Genomic DNA, 17,427 nt, shown 5'->3' on the forward strand with positions numbered 1-17,427 from the left:
AAAGTATTGAGCCCCAATGCAAGCTGCAGAAGTGGTAAATTTAATTAGATCTGGAACTTAAGAGTCAGATCAGTGCCAAATCTAATGCTCAAGAGACTAGAGAAATAGCGAAACCAATGAGACAGTTGATTTTGAACTTGAAAAAATTAGCCTCAAAACCCCTAAAAAGAAAAAAAAAATAGTTTCATTTTATGTCTCAGCAGCAGCTAGTTTAAATTTGATGCCTCTTTGAATGGAACTTCTTTGAATAAAGAACACCTCATTTTCTTTCTAATTGTTGTTGTAGTAAGGTACTTATCTGTGTGGTAAATAGCAACCTATGTAAAGAACAAGGACTCAAATTGGGCATTAGAATTCCATAATAAAATCAGATTCAAGTGTTTATTTCAAAGTTATGAAAATTTTTGACTTAAAATTTTATTTTTTACAACATTTCTTTACTAAATTAAAAGTAATAAAATGGAAACATATAGCAATCATGTCAAGGATTATGATTTGAATATAAAACAGGTTGAGAGTGTATCAATACTGTAAAAGATATAAGCTAGTATCTAGGAATTGGTCAAAGAATGCCATAGCAGATAATGACCAACTTAGGGTAGAACATAGTTTTATTAGAAATATGACGACAGAATGGAGTGATTTTATAGCAGGTCTCAATCATCTTTTCCTTGTCTCCAAAGTTCCCTGAAAGTAATTTCCATCACTTCTGCTTAAAATCCCCTTTGGCTTACCTCTGAACCTTTTCTGGTATCATATGCCAAAAATGACCTTCTTCCAATCATAAGTATCCTCTAACTCTAAATACCTGTGTACAACCCCTGTTTTGTTTTGTTTTTTTTTGAAAATTTTCTGGAAGAATCTTATTATGAATTATTTACCCTCTACCATTACATTGTCCCTTATCACATACATTCAAATTGTTTATAGAATTCCTTACATGCCTATCTGCATCAATGATTCTAAGTTCCTAAAGTGCCTACACTATATATTATTTGTGAAGGCAAGTAAAATTAGAGTCTTATGAAGAAAGCATTTTAAAGAAATGCTGTTTCTGACTCAGTTCTTAGTTCCTCAGTTTTTTGATTAACAAGAAAATAATAAAAATAAATAAGGAATAGAAATTCTAATCTCATATAGTTAAATTTTCATTTTCCCCAATTTGATATGACATTGTGTAACTTATAAAAATTAAGCATTTTATTTACTTTTCTAAGTCATTGTAATGCACAGTCACAAAAGTATTTTCAAATGAAATTGCATATACATAGATCAATTTATAATATCAAATATACCATATCGATGTTTATTTTATATTGGAGACTATGTATATGACAGATCAATTTCCAAATGAATTAACTTACTATTTAACATGTAAGACATTTTAAATATCACATTTTCAGAAGAATTATGGCTGAAAAAAAGCAATCTCATTTTAAGGACCCAAATTACACATTCCAAACTTCAGGATGGAAGATATATACATATATATATATATATATATATATATATATATATATATATATATATATATATATATAATGTTGTTTTAAACTTCAGAATGGAAGAAATATATGTTGTTTTAAACTCCCAAATAGAAGATTCAAAAAAAAGAGGAGACTAAAAAATATTCATATGATTAAAAGAAGCAAGACAAATTTTGAGAAGGCCTAAACTTCTTGAAATTTTGTTTTAATACAAAGAAGAAAAAGATCAAGGAAAGAAATCCAGAGAATCTATTAGATTTCAAGAACAGTAACAGTTCAGTATTGTACTTATTTTTCAGTTTAATGATGTTATGAGAAACAACAACAAAAAAAATTTCCACATATAAAGTAAATTGAAAAATGTCTCGTGAAATAGAAACTGGCTGCTTTCAGAAAGCATATGGAAAGTATCTAATGTTTTAAATCTTATTCACTTCCCAAATAACTCTTCACTATTTGAATTTCAAAATTGCATCAGAAGAAACTTTTGTTCATTTAAAATGAGCTCCCTATTTTCTTACATATATATTTATACCTTTATTAAACTCAGAAATTCTTTCTCAAGTATTTTTAGTAATTAATATTCTTATTTTAAAATTTTTAACATTTCTAATCAATTATTATATTTAAATTTAAGATAATTTCTTCATATGCTGGAAATTGATGGTTGGTCAGCAAAATCTTTTTTTTAATTTACTTCCTTTTTTATATATATTTATATCTATACCTATATACATATATATATAATTATAGTTTTAGACTTTACGGCTTTATTTCCTTAAACTTCTGACTTCTGATAGAATTAACCTCAGGGGCAGCTGGCATAGTGGATAGAGCTCTGGCCCTGGAGTCAGGAGGAGCAGAGTTCAAATCTGGTCTCAACACTTAATAATTACCTAACTGTGTGACCTTGGGCAAGTCACTTAATCCCATTGCCTTGCAAAAACAAAGATAAAGCAAAAAAAAAAAAGAAGTAACCTCACTTGATCAGTCAAGAAGTTGTTGAGCTGACTGAAACCTGTTACAGGAAATGTGAAAGTTTACTTTGGGGTCTTAAACATTTCTTAAACAAAAAAGCCAGAGAAAGATTCCCAGCTATTTCTAACTCCTTGGTGACATGTAAATTCTTTCTCCCACTTTGTTAATTCCCTGAATGTAGTTAACCTTATAGTCTACCTATAGAGTCTAATAAACATGGTTTGTTTCCCTGGGGACTTATGAGATGCTGAGGGTTTAGTTTCTTTGACTTTTACAAAATCGAGGGAACTATGGGATTATGAATTTGTTTTTTCTTTAATTTTTATGACCTGAGATGTATGGTAAGCAACCTTACCTCTCTGCTTTCTAGTATAAGATTGGCACTCCTCTTGGAAAGCTAATGCTCCCCCCCCATAAAACTTGTTTGGCTCACAGATAAATTTTGTTTCATACGGAACTGGAGAAGAAAGGCAAAAGTTAGAAAAGTTCTGATGACTTACCCAGGAAAAGAGAAAGGAAAGGATAATTAATAATCTTTGACAAGTAAAAATATATTATGAATGAACTTGACTGCAATATGTAAAAGAATTATTTCTCAATCATTTTGATATCATTTTATCTATAAGATCTTGCTAGAATCCTAATTGGAATTCAAGGTTTCTTTTTTGTTTTGTTTTGTTTTTTGTCTGAGATGAACCTCTGCTTAAGCAAAAGAAAACCTATTTATTTTTAACCTCTATAATTTCTACATTGTGAAAGATTTATTTCAGAAACATTAACCCACCACATTTACTTAGAAATGAGATATTTCTTCCATAATGCCTTCATAATACAACTGAAATTTCCTAACCTGGTCAAAAAGGCAGAAAAAGAAAAGCCTGATAGTATCATTTCCAATTCTTCATTTGACCCTGTTTTTTTGTTTGTTAGTTTGTTTGTTTTTAGGTACAGGAAACATATTTGTAAATAATAAGAAGAGTTTCATTGCATTTCTTAAAATTGAAGCCAGAAATATTTAGGTTTCCATGAAATAAAGAAGTTATCTCAGGAAGTTTATGTTTGAGGCTACTGAGCAAGCTCATTAAAGTCATATTTAGAGGGGAAAGAAAGGACATTAAGCATTTATATGGTGCCTGCTAAGGGTCAGGCATTGTAATATTACTATCACTATCTCAAATTGCCTCAAACTACTCACAAAATCTAATTGAAAAGTAATTAGTCCTGGAAATAGAAAAATGGGGGAGAGGAGCACCCATCCAACTATTTTTTTTGGAACAAAACAAAACAAAAAAACCCTTCTTTCCATGCCTTGCAAAGTTGTGAAATTTACTCCTAATGTTTCTGTTTGATCTTCTTTTTTGTAAATGTGCTAAATAAATTCAGAGTTAAAAAATAAATGAATACATCCACCAAAATCTTTTAATATTGCTTTTGCCTTCATGGTACACAGTATCTGAACAACTATTGAAAGAATATACTAAACCATACATACAGTGAGAACACTATGGATCTGATTGCATAGCAAACTATCAGACTGTCAAGTATTTTTGCTATGTAAAATATGCATTACTACAAAAATATTGAAAACTAATTTTTTTATCAAACCTGTGATTGCATTGGAATATGGTGTTCCCAATGAATTTTTTATAGCAATGCAGATTGTTAACTACTCTACAACTTCATATTCTTAAGGAGTGGCCAAGGATCCTGAGAGATTAAATGACTTGCTGGGAGGTGACACAGCTAGTGTTTCTCAGTCACAGCTTGAAACCCCAATTGCCTGATTTGATTCCAGCTTTCTGACCTCTACAGAGGTATCAAACATACACCCCAGGCTGAATTGCATTTATAAACACTCCCAAGTACAGGTAGAACTAGATTAAAATATAATTCAGAAATATTTAACAAAATAAACAAAATCTAATAGAACACAGATAATGTTAATGTGTAGTTTTTTGTTTTGGGAGAAATTCTATTTTCTGAGAAAATGTAGTAGATAGTAGCTGACAAATTATTTACCATAACAGAAATTATGGAGATAATAACCTCGATTTTATTATTATACTCAAACAGTGGCTGAGGCCTCAGAGAAAATATGAACAATAATGAAGATTCCAACAAGGTTCCTTATAGGCAAAAGTACATCAAAGTGACTGAGAAATAATTCTTTTACATGTATATTTTTATAACATAAAAAATAGATCAATAATTCCATTCTTCCTTCAATTTCTTTGAAGTTGAACAAATTTTCTTAAACAGAGAGACATAATCTCATTCATCCCCTAAAAAAATAAATCTCACAAAACACAAACTCTATAGGTAAACTAAGTCAAGTTACAGATTAACCTACATTTAAAAAATTCACAAACAGGCCGATAGAGGAGGAAGATTTACTTGTCAGGAAGGGGTCAGGGACAGTTGAGAATCTTCCTCTGGCTTCTTATCTAACAAATGTTTAAAGTTCTTAAGTGAATTTTCTTATTCCACAGGACAGGGTTTGGTAAGCTAAGACTAATATTAAGCAAAACTTGCAGAAGGATTGGCCCTGAGTACCAAATAACATAAGGAAACAAACAATTCCCATAACACTTTAAAAGTCAATATGTGGCCCACTGGGATCCTTATATATGATTTAATGACCCTCCCCTTCTATTTGGTTTTGATTCTACTGCTCTACATTATCCTGCCTTTCTGTATTTAGGATTTTTAAAAATCATTTTAAAACTATAGGTCAAAAATTATATTTCTTAATTTGACGTAAAAAATTAATAAAACCTTAAAAAATTAATCAAAATCTAAAATAATACTCAGTATAAGAATGCTTGAGATAATAGTATAGTAATTTATTAGACAAGGAAAGAGGTATGACTAGTCAAGATTAAAGAACTAGATTTTGTAATGCCAACACTACTAGATTTTAAAATATAAATCAAAGAAGCATATTTAAAAAATTTGTTGTTCAACTCACAAGCAGACGATAGAGGAGTTGGATTTACATGTCAGAAAGGGGTCAGGGACAGTTGAGATTCTTCCTCTGGCTTCTTATCTAAGAAATGTTCATAATAATAATAATAATAATAAATTTATACCTTCCACAGGACAGGTTTTGGTCAGGTAAGATAAATATTAAGCAAAAAAGAATTATGTGAATGTAACAAAATAATTTCACTTTTGCTTTATCATCTCCATAAGTAAATTCAGCACAAATAGAAGCTTGGAGAGATAGTCAAACAAGCTTCTATTTGTGCTTAATTTACTTAAAACTATAAAAAAAACTTTAAAAATGTAGAGGAAAGAAGAAGAAGAAGCAGAAGAAGAAGAAGAAGAAGAAGAAGAAGAAGAAGATGATGATGATGATGAAATAGAAAAAGGAGGAAGAAGAAGAAAAAAGAAAAATAAGAAAGAAAAATAAGAAAGAAGAATAAATAAGAGGAGGAAGAGGAGGAGGAGGGGAAGAAGAAGAAAGAAGAAGAAATAGGAGGAGGAAGAGGAGGAGGAGAGGAGGAAAAAGAAGAAGAAAGTAGAAGAAGAGATGAAAGAAAAAAGAGAAGAATAAAAGAGAATGAAGAAGAAGAGGGAAAAGAAAAGGGAAATGAAAGATTTAGTTTTCAGAATCTGATGGAGAAAATGTCTCTGAGATCACATCACTGTAAGTAAATCAAACCATGACTGAAAGTAAATCACAAAGTTCAACTTGATATTTTTATAAGGAAGTATGCTAAGTACCTTTCTTAATCCTTTTTGATATTTTACTTTTTCTCCAGGTTAAATGCTTCTAAAAATAACAAAGGATTAAGTTATAAATTTAGGTTTAAAGTTTATAGATTCATCATAGATTGATCTCTTTTGAGTTCATATTATCACTGCACCCTTCTCCAATAAAAACTGATTACCCAATACATTGGGAGGTGCTTGTCTAAACCCTCAAAAGAGGATAATCAAAAACTATATTATTCTAAAAATATCATGCATCTAGACCTAACCTGTTACTGTAGTTTGAATGCTTGTTTATTCTCATACTTTGCTAACTGTCTACTCTTTTGGAATAGATAGCATAATAATTTACTCTTCTTTCATTCATCTCTAGATTTCTAAGTCTAAGTTAAGAACTTGAGTCATATGCCTAAACTGAAAGAGTGGCTATCTGTTATTAACTCATTTGGCCCTGCCTTAAGCAAAGTAAGCCATTTGTATAGCTTTAGTCAAAGTGACTCCCATGTTTGAAAGCCTGCTTGAACTTTGGATACATGCACAGCCAACCTACAGGAGATGGTAGTCTGTAAATACCATCTTCTCTTTATGATACTGTAATGGGGAAGGAGCTAAGGTGGTACTAATTGCATCTCCTCATTGAAAACTTTATCATTCAAAATTGTCTAGTCCTTATATGGTAGTTGTTTCTTCCTATCTATTAAAAACAGCACAAAATTTCAGGCTCCAAGAAACAGCTTTTTATCTTGATGTGCTAAATATAATTATTTTACCTTCTTTTTCTGAGCTTGCCAATGTTTAAACCTGAATCAGGAGAAAGAAAGGGGGGGGGGGATGGAAGAAGGAAGGGATAGAATGTTTGGAGTTTAAAAAATAAGGAGTTGGGAACAGATGACTTTACTTGTTTTCATATCTTACCTAGAATTCAGAAAGTAGAAAGTAAAAGTGTAGTATTTACCCTCAAGGAATAGATAGTAAGACTAAAGAATTTGATTAGGAATCTGTGACATGACTAGGGAAGAAGAAGTATGTGGACAATTAGGACACAAAGACTTCTAAGTAATTTCTGTCTGGGAATATTGTCTTCTTTCCTTGGTGATCATAGTAGAAGATTGTTCTACTCCTGAAATACAGATAGGCAAAGATAAACATTGCTTTACAGCTTTTCTTTGGGAGACATTCTTTGTTGGTTCAGAATTGGATAGCAGACAAATTTTTTTTAAAACATTCACTTCAAACTCTTTCTGATGGAAAAGTAGCAAGCATTATTCTCTATGTCTATTTCTCTCTCTAACTCTGTCTTTACATCTGTGTCTGTATTTGTCTGTCTTTCTGTCTCTCTGTTAGGAGTTAGGAAGTTCATGTCAATATAGGTTAGACAAGACCCAGGATAAGATAATATAATTCCATCCAATTTACATAAAGGTCTAAATTACTTGTATTTTGGGATTTATGTTAAGAAGAAATTCATGATTTAAAAAATAGTATTTTTAATAAGCCAAAAATTTTCCACAGAATGTATGTACTTGTTAATACTTACTAAACGTCACATACTCTATATGAGCACACATATGACTATACATGTTCTCTGTTGATATAGATCAATAGTTTATTTTCTACATGAAAGAGTTCTAAACCTGGGGTCTCTGGACTTTCTAAAAACATATTTTGATAACTCCATTTCAGTGTTAATAGTTCACTTTTTATAGTTCTTTATATTTTATTTTATGCATTTGAAAGTATTTTTAAAACATTATTCTGATGATAAACTATAGACTTTACTGGACTTCCAAAGGGGTCAAACCACACCATTTACTTTTGCCTAGACCCTTTGGGGTTACTAAATTTAAAGAAAAAATGATGTGAATAACATGGTATAGTGGGGTGAAAATCTGGATACTTAAAGATCTCTAGGCTAAAATCCTTTCTCTGATCTTTACTAGCCAATATGGATCTAATTCCCTGTTGAAGATGAATAATTCAACATTTAATAAAAGTATTCAAAAAGTATATGTTGCTATATTTCTGATTTATAGGTCATAGCTAAGAAGGTAATACTTTTTAATAATAACAACAATAAGTTACTAATAAGGAATATATAAAAAGATAAATGTTTCATTTCTGACCATACAATATGAATTTGTCATAATCTGAAATTATTTCTAAAGTTAATTTATCTAGTTATTCACAAAGATTTCATGACTCCAACAAATTTCCAAAACTTTCTTTATCTTCCTGCCTGAAATAATACATATATAACTATTTCCTGATATAATTGCTTTCATATTTGAGATTTTTCCCACATTTATACAATTTTCTCTACGTTATTCCATTAGATTAGAAATGTCTTAAGAGGGGCGGCTAGGTGGTGCAATACATCAAGCACCGTCTCTGGAGTCAGGAGTACCTGGGTTCAAATCCAGTCTCAGACACTTAATAATTACCTAGCTGTGTGGCCTTGGTAAAGCCACTTAACCCCATCTGCCTTGCAAAAACCTAAAAAAAAAGAAATGTCTTAAGAAAAAGGGCAAAATTTTCTGATTTTCTAACTTATAACCGTGCCTACTACAGTTCTGTATACATGGTTAACACTCATTGAATATTGCTGATTAGATGAAAAAATGGTTCTTGAAAGAATTATTACAATGAAATTTTGTTTATTTCTAAACATGTAAAGCAATACCAAATGAACATTATGCAGCAACAGAATGAACATAGTAAGAATGAGATAGAAGCAAAAAGGATTCTCTGCTTGTTTTGCTTCCTCCTGAGTCTTTTATCTGATGGTCTACAGTAGTAACTATGGCAACTGTTTCCATCAAGATACTTAGATAGCTACTGTGATGAAACAAGAACCCCCAAAGTTCTCATTCCTGAGATTAGGTAAGAGAATATATTTCAATTCTATTGTGAATTTGCTTTCTTATATTCCTTCACTTCTGCAATGTGAAGAACCCCAGTAATGTTATTCAAAATCTTGAAACACTAATGAATAGGTATAAGGAATAGAAATAGTTAATTTGTTAGAGATGAAAGGCACTAATTTTAATATAGACAAAACTATGAATTTTTAGAAGGTCAGCACAAAGACAAAATATGGAGGATTAACACTATATAAGTGTGTTTCAATAATTCATAATAAACTGTGAAAGGTAATCAATACTTGTCCAATTGTAATAAATTACATAGTCATTTATTCTTTATTAGAATTAAAAAGTTTACAATTTAAATCCTTGTGGGAAGTTTAATTATTAAGTTAAATGACAGTTAACTTAAAAAATCTTTAAACTAATCAAAACCCTTCTTTTCCAACAATAAGAGAAAAGGAATATCTCCATTGCTCAAAAACATACATTGACTAAAGTTGCCTTCAGATTATTTAATCATTTATTGAAGATGTTCCTCATAATCACAGAATCAAAGGTTGAAAAAATTTCAAAGTTAATCTAACCAAGACCAATAAAAAGCAAAGCACACTGACAGATATACTACTTTATAGTATCCTTGTAAATTATTTTCCTTTGAAAGAATATCAGTAATAGGGAAATGTGATAATTTACTTAACTTTTTTATATTTACATATATAACTTTTTATTTTTTTCTAGTTTTTTAACAGTTTTTTAAAGTTTTGAGTTCCAAATTCTATGACTCCCTTTTTCTCTCTCTCCTATCTCTTCCTGAAATAGTAATGAGATATAGGTTATACATATTCAATTATGTAAAATATTTTCATATTTATCATTTTATATAAGAAGACATGAATAAAAGAAAAAAGTGAAAGAAAGAAAGGGAATAATAACATACTTCAGTTTGTATTCAGTCAGTATTTTTTTTTTGCTCTGAAAGCAGATAATATGCTTCATCATTAATCCTTTGGGATTATCTTGGGCATTGTTGAGCATAGCTCAGAGTTCATCAATTATTGTTGTTCCTGTGTGAAATATACTCCTGGTTCTTTTCTTTTCATAGTACATCCATATAAGTCTTTCAAAGTTTTTTCTGAAATCATCCTACTTGTCATTTCTTATATCACAAAACTATTTAATAACAATCATATATCACAGTTTGTTTAGTTATTCCCCAATTGATGGGCATCCCTATTTCCAGTCTTTAAGTCAAAATAATATGAGTTTTATAAAGATTTTTTTACATTAAATAGGTCCTTTCCTTGTTTTTCCTTGTCTTTAGGTTATTGACCTAGTAGGTGTATTGCTGGATCAAAGGGTATGTGTAGATTTATCACCCTATTTTTATAATTCCAAATTGCTCTGCAGAATTGTTGAATTATTTCACAACTCCACTAGCAGTGCATTAGTGTCCCTGTCTTCCCACATTCCATCCAGCCTCTCTCAGTTTCCTTTTGCTGTCATATTAAGATGCGAGATTTTACCTCAAAGTGGTTTTAAATTGCATTCCTCTGATTAATAGTGATTTAGAAGATTTTTTCCTATGATTTCAGATTAGCTTTGATTTCTTTGTCTGAAAACTGCTGGTAAGTATCCTTTGACCATTTACCAACTAGTAAATAATCTTTTTTTTTTTTATAAATTTGGCTCAGTTCTCTTTATATTTGTGAAATGAGGTCTTTATCAAAGATACTTGTAGTAAAAAATGTTTCCCAGCTTTCTACTTGCCTTGTAATTTTGTGCTTGTGTATATGCAAAAACTTTTTTATGTAATTAAAATTATCTATTTTATATTATGCAATACTATATATATCTTCCTCGGTTCCAAATTCTTCCTTTATTCATAAATTTGGCAGATAAACAATTTCATGCTCTCTTAATTTGTTTGCAACATCATCCTTTGTGTGCAAATCTTATACCCATTTTGACATATATATACATATATTATATATATATATATATATATATATATATATACATACATCAGATTACTCAATTTTAGGAAGGCTCTAATTGTTTTGGGCCATTTTCATATATATCAAATCTAAATCAGTCTCCCCGAAACTTCCATGTGTGATTCCTAATTTTTCCCTCTGGAGGCACACAGCAAGGCTAATGCTTATTCCCTATGACAATACTTGAAATATTAGAAGATAATTATCATACTCAATATAAGTTTTTGCTTCTCCAGACTAAATATTTCTAGTTTCCTCTATTTATCCTGGAATGACATAATTTAAGTCTTTCAAATACTATAGATTTTCTCATGACACATTTAAGTATTTTTCTGCATAATCCTGAAACCATAATTCCAGAACTCACCACAATATCCCAGGCAGGGTCATATCATAGAAAATCACTATATACATATTATTGTAGCCTACATTTGAGTTAGGTTTGTATCTGTTGTTCTATGATTCACAAATTGGCTCAAGCTGAACTCCTAAAATCCTCAAATTTTGAATATACAGCAAGATAAGTAATTACCTGAAAACTCATTACCTAAAAAAAAAAATCAGAAAATGAACTGAATAAAGGAAAGAATAACAAAAATTAGAGGGGAAAAATAAAAGGCAAATAAGTATCACAAAGAAATCCAATTGTTCCAGATGACTCCAGAGGAAAAGGTGAGGCTGGTGACTTAGTACAGCATCCCCCACCCCCCCCCACACACACACACTCAAATTCAATTCACATGTTTGTCATGACATCACCTCCTTGATGATATGGTCTTTGAGAATGAATGACAAACAATGGACCTCAGCTAGAGATTTAATTAAATAACTCTAACTCATACAGGATACAACTCTTTCCAACACTTCTTTTTCATTCAACTTCTCATCAATCACAATATAAAAGAAGATAAAAGATGTCCTGGTTAAAATGCTATCTGCTTTTTAAACTTCTCTTTCATCTGACTCCCCTAGGACAACTCTCACCTAAATTATGGTTGAAAACTCAATTGCACTATTTATTATTATTAAACATTTTGCCATAAGGTTCTATTTTCTCAAATGGAAAAGATGAAAGAAAACTAGTGATAAAACTGTTTGCACACTCTCTGACATGATCTGTTAGGAGAATCTTTTATTCCATTACCCTAAACAAAGAAATCCAATCTTGCCTAACTACTTGCTAGCTGTGTAACCCTGAGCAAATCACTTACCTTCTTTTTGCCTCAGTTTCCTCAGTTATAAAATAGGAATATTATTAGCACCTTCACAGGGTTGCTGTGAGGATCAAATGAGAAATCTGTAAAGTGCTAATGTTTGGCACATAATAGAGATTTAATCAATGCCTATTTTCTTCCTTATATAAATGAAGGATGAAAAGAAAGAAAGAAAAATAAGTGAAAAGGACACATGTAACTTTTGAGAAGAGAGGACAATGAAAGGACCCCATTAAAGGAAATATTTAATGAAAAAAAATCTGCTTCATGAAGGTTAAGGAGCATTGTTTAAACTTGAAATTGCATGGTGGAGTAATTTCACCCTTGATGAGCAATTCAATTAGGTCAACTCAAAGCAATCTCTTTATAGTAGTATAAATCCACTGAAGTAAGGGAACTTGGACTTCAGAGCAGCAAAGAAATTTGATTTATGTTAGTTTGAGGAAAAAAAAGGAACAGTCCTCCTAGGAGAGGAGAGCAGATGGAGGAAGCAGGAAACAGTGTGACAATTTTACTCCCTAAGTCAACAAATCTTCACATTCTCTTCAGACCTCAAAACTTATTATCTCTGACCTTTTTCCCTTTTCTAATACCCACATGTTACAAATTATCAAGTCTTGTCAAATCTGTCCTCATCTTCTCTTATATCTACCTTTTTTTACTCTTTTCTCCCAATGGCCACCACTCAAGTTCAGACCTTCATCATTGTTTGAGTGTACCATTGTTATAGCCTCCTAACTTGTCTTTCCCTATAACAATTCTCTTTTATCTTCAAGGGAAATTTAATTTTAAAAAAATCTTCCACAATTCTGCCAAAAGAATCTTTCTAGTAGAAAGATGTGACCTTATCACTCTGCTACTTAAAAACATTCAGCAGTCCCCATTGACCTTAATAGGAGCTTTTGTTTTGTCATTTAAGATACCTACCCATTTATACCTAATTTAAAAAGTTTTTTATTCGCTTCTGGGTAACAACCAAAGACATGGCATAGAATCAGTTCAATAGGTCATCAGAATAAAATGCATTTTCAGAGGGAAAAAATTAGATGTAACTATATGAGGACATGGGTCCAAAGGAAAGTATGTATATTTTTAGTTGAGATATTTTATATCTGTAACATATTCTGATAAATGAAAGACATAGATACAGAAATAAAATATAAGTATAAAAATGAAATAGGAAAAGAATGAACAATAAAATTCTGAGTATATTTTCTTCATACAAAATTGATATGAAAGATTTCTACTAGTTTGGGGTGAGAAATATGTAAAATTTAGGAATAGCAATAAAAAGATATAACAAGTAGAAAAATAAACATTTACTGATTATTGTGCTAGGGACTGTGAAACACAAAGTGTATATGAACAAATTACACAAATAGAGGAGTATATAAATTGGGATTGGGAGGGTGGGGGAACTCTTGGAGGACTGGGTGGGTTGGAAATGGCATAGTGGGGGAAGAAGATAAGGTTATAAGGATAGAGTAAAAATAGAGGCTCCTGAAAGAAAATACTAAAAATAAGGAGGGAAATTTATAAATATTATTTATACCTTTGAATGTGAATGGAAGGTTTATAGAAGTTCTCATAGTGGTGGCAAAGAACTGAAAATTGCAGGGATCCCCACCAATTAGAGAATGACTAAATGAGTTGTGGCATATGGTTGTGATGGAATACTGCTATATTATACGAAATGATGAGTTCAGTGATCTTAGAAAGGCATGGAAAGACTTATTTGAAATGGTGAAGAGTAAAATGAACAGAATCAAGAGAACACTGAAGACAGTAATAGCAATATTGTTTTATGAACTGTGAGCAAAATAAATCATTTTGACTATTATAAATACCCAAATTAACTATAAAGGACATAGGAAGGAAAACACTAGCTGCATGCAGAGAAAAACTGATAAATAGATGTACAGAAAAATTTTTCATAAATGTGTGTATATACATATTTACTCATTTGTATCTAATAGAAACCATCTTTAGGGTGGGGTGAGGGGAGGAAAGAACAAAAGTAAAACAGAAATTTACATGATATCCTCATTTTATATTTAAAAGGAATGGCTAGGGGCAGCTAGGTGCCGCAGTGGATAAAGAACCAGCCCTGGAGTCAGGAGTACCTGGGTTGAAATCCGGCCTCAGACACTTAATAATTACCTAGCTGTGTGGCCTTGGGCAAGCCACTTAACCCCATTTGCCTTGCAAAATCCTAAAAAACAAAAGGAATGACTAGTTTTATATAATAAATTTGCAAGGACAATATTTTTATTACATTATTTTATGAAAATGCTTCTTTTATTGCATAAATTAGAAATTATATTTTTAAATTGCACAAATATTTATGACATCTTTTTGAACAATTAAACTCTATATAACTTCAAGTTCTTATTACTGACTACCCATTAATTTAAGGTCAATAAAATATATTTATACTGTTTGGCATAATTTTAGTTTTGAATTTGTAGTTCTAATCTATACCAATAACATATTTTCATCAGAAAATTAATTGGATATTTAAATCTTTTTGGAGAAAAGTGAATGTATAATATAATCCAAATTTTTAAAGTATCCTTCAACAAAATCTATCTTTCTTTTCTTCACTAAACTTTAGATTTTTACTGTAAAACTACAACTAGTATTTCTGACAAAGGACTCATTTCTAAAATATACAGAGAACTGAGTCAATTTTTTTTTAACAAAACAAGCCATTACCCAATTGACAAATGGTCAAAGGATATGCAAAGGCAATTCACAGATGAGGAAATCAAAACTATCCCAAGTCATATGAAAAAGTGCTCTAAATCACTACTTATTAGAGAAATGCAAATAAAAGTATTTCTGAGATACCACCTCACACCTCTCAGACTGGCCAATATGACCAGAAAGGAGAATGATCAATGTTGGAAGGGATGCGGGAAAGTCATTCTCTAATTAATGGGGATCCCTGAAATTTTCAGTTCTTTGCCACCACTATGAGAGTTGCTATAAACCTCCCATTCATGTTCAAAGTTATAAATATTTATAAATTTCTCTCCTTATTTTTCACTATTTTCTTTCAGGGGCCTTCTTGATGCTATAAACTACACTGTTCCTGAAGGGGTTTAAATTCCTTAACAATTGTCTTTCTTTTTTTTTTCCAGACACCCATACTTTATTGAAAATTGTGTTGACCTCCCCTTTCCCGCTTAGCTGAGGATAAGTGAGGCAGAGGAGATGCCAGCGAGCTCAGCGACCGAGCTGCCAAGTGAGTAGATGCAGAGGAGAAAGGAAGAAACTAAGAGGAGGCAGGCTGCAGCTGCCCCTTGTAGACATATTCCAGAGCTGTGGCGATTGTTCTCATGTCCAGTTCAATGCTCCGAGCCCAATTCTCCACATCTCCGATTTCCTTGAGTGCTTGGTTGAAGTTTTCCACCATGCCAATCCACTGGCCTGTCTGCTTGGCAAATTGTGCAGCCTCGACTTGTAGAGTCTTCACCTCATGGTCTAGCTTCCTCTGATTGACATAGGCCTGGGCCACGCCGACATTGAGGTGGTCCACCAAGGCTTCTGTCAGACAGGTCGCCGCAGAGATAGCTTCTCGCCTCCTCTTCTCCTGCAACTCCTTGCGCTCGTTCTGCTTCGCCTGGTGCTCCTTCAGCAGGCGGGACACCATGGCCGGGCTCCGGGCCGGGCTCCGGGCCGGGCTCCGGGCCGGGCTCCGGGCCCGGCTCCGGGCCCGGCTCCGGGCCCGCCGCCGCCTCTGCGCTGCGGCCACTGCGTCCGCGTCAACAATTGTCTTTCAAACTTCTTGTTCACTCTTAGGTTCCTGAATTTCTTCAAAAAACCGAAATAGCTCAATGTCCAGTTTATTGGAGGAAGGGTTCTGTTTATTTTCAAGTCCACCAGTGACTTTTTTTGCATGTGATGGCTTATTTTTTCCGCGTTTATTTTCCATAGGTTTTTTGTAAATAGATCCTCTGAATGCTTTGCTTGTTTAGTATTCCACATCCTCTCCACTAACTGGAATAGCTACTTTGTGACTTCTTTCCTGTCTAATTTTTTTAATCTTTTCCAGAAACATATAAATAGTTATTTCTAGACACTTCACTGATGTCCATGGATACTACTGTAGGATTTGTATGGCAGTAGGTCTTCTGAATGAAATGATTCAGTAACATCTTGTCTATTATAAGGGAATTTATAATTCCTGTAACTGTAGCTTCAGTCATGCTCTCCAGAGTATGTTTTCCTTGTCATAAAAGACACATAAAGTTTATTGATTTCTGTTTTTGCTTAGAATCTGTTAAAATGATCACCACCACCACCTAGAAAATAGTAACAGCGCCTTCTGTTGGTTTCAGGTTTTATGGAATGCTTCATTTGCTGGTTTTTTTAATTTATTTATTTATTTTTAATTTCACAATTTTCCCCCTAATCTCACTTCCCTCCTCCCACCTCCCATGGAAGGCATTCTCTTAGTCTTTACATTATTTCCTTGTTATACGTTGATCTAAATTGAATGTGATGAGAGAGAGATTATATCCTTAAGGAAGAAAAATAAAAGTATAAGAGAGAAAAATTACATAAAATGATAACGGTTTTTTAAAAATAAAGGTAAAAATATTTGGTCTTTGTTCAAACTCCACAATTCTTCCTCTGGATACAGATGGTATTCTCCAAAGCAGATACCCTGAAATTGTCCCTCATTATTGCAATTATGAAATGAGCAAGTCCATTAAGGTTGATCATCACCCCCATGTTGCTGTTATGATGCACAATGTTCTTCTGGTTCTGCTCATCTCGCTCAGCATCAGTTCATGCAAATCCTTCCAGGCATCCCTGAATTCCTATGCCTCATGGTTTCTAATAGAACAATAGTGTTCCATCACACACACACACACACACACACACACACACACACACACACACACACATATATATATATTATATATATATTATATATATATATAATATATATATATATACCACAGTTTGCTAAGCCATTCCCCAATTGATGGACATTCACTCAATTTCCAATTCTTTGTCTTTACAAATAGGGCTGCTATGAATATTTTTGTTGCAAGTGATGTTTTTACCCTTTTTTCATAATCTCTTCAGGGTATAGACCCAGTAGTGGTATTGCTAGATCAAAGGTTATGCACATTTTTGTTGCCCCAAATTGCTCTCCAGAAAG

General features: G+C 32.2%; 1 pseudogene; it reads right to left on the bottom strand.

Annotated features, from left to right (window-relative positions):
- Positions 1–15,482: 15,482 nt before the first annotated feature.
- LOC141491930 (biogenesis of lysosome-related organelles complex 1 subunit 1 pseudogene) lies at positions 15,483–15,906 on the bottom strand (annotated as a pseudogene).
- Between the last annotated feature and the right edge of the window lie 1,521 nt (positions 15,907–17,427).

The sequence above is a fragment of the Macrotis lagotis genome, chromosome 6 (genome assembly GCF_037893015.1).
Source record: "Macrotis lagotis isolate mMagLag1 chromosome 6, bilby.v1.9.chrom.fasta, whole genome shotgun sequence".
Lineage (NCBI taxonomy): Eukaryota > Metazoa > Chordata > Mammalia > Peramelemorphia > Peramelidae > Macrotis > Macrotis lagotis.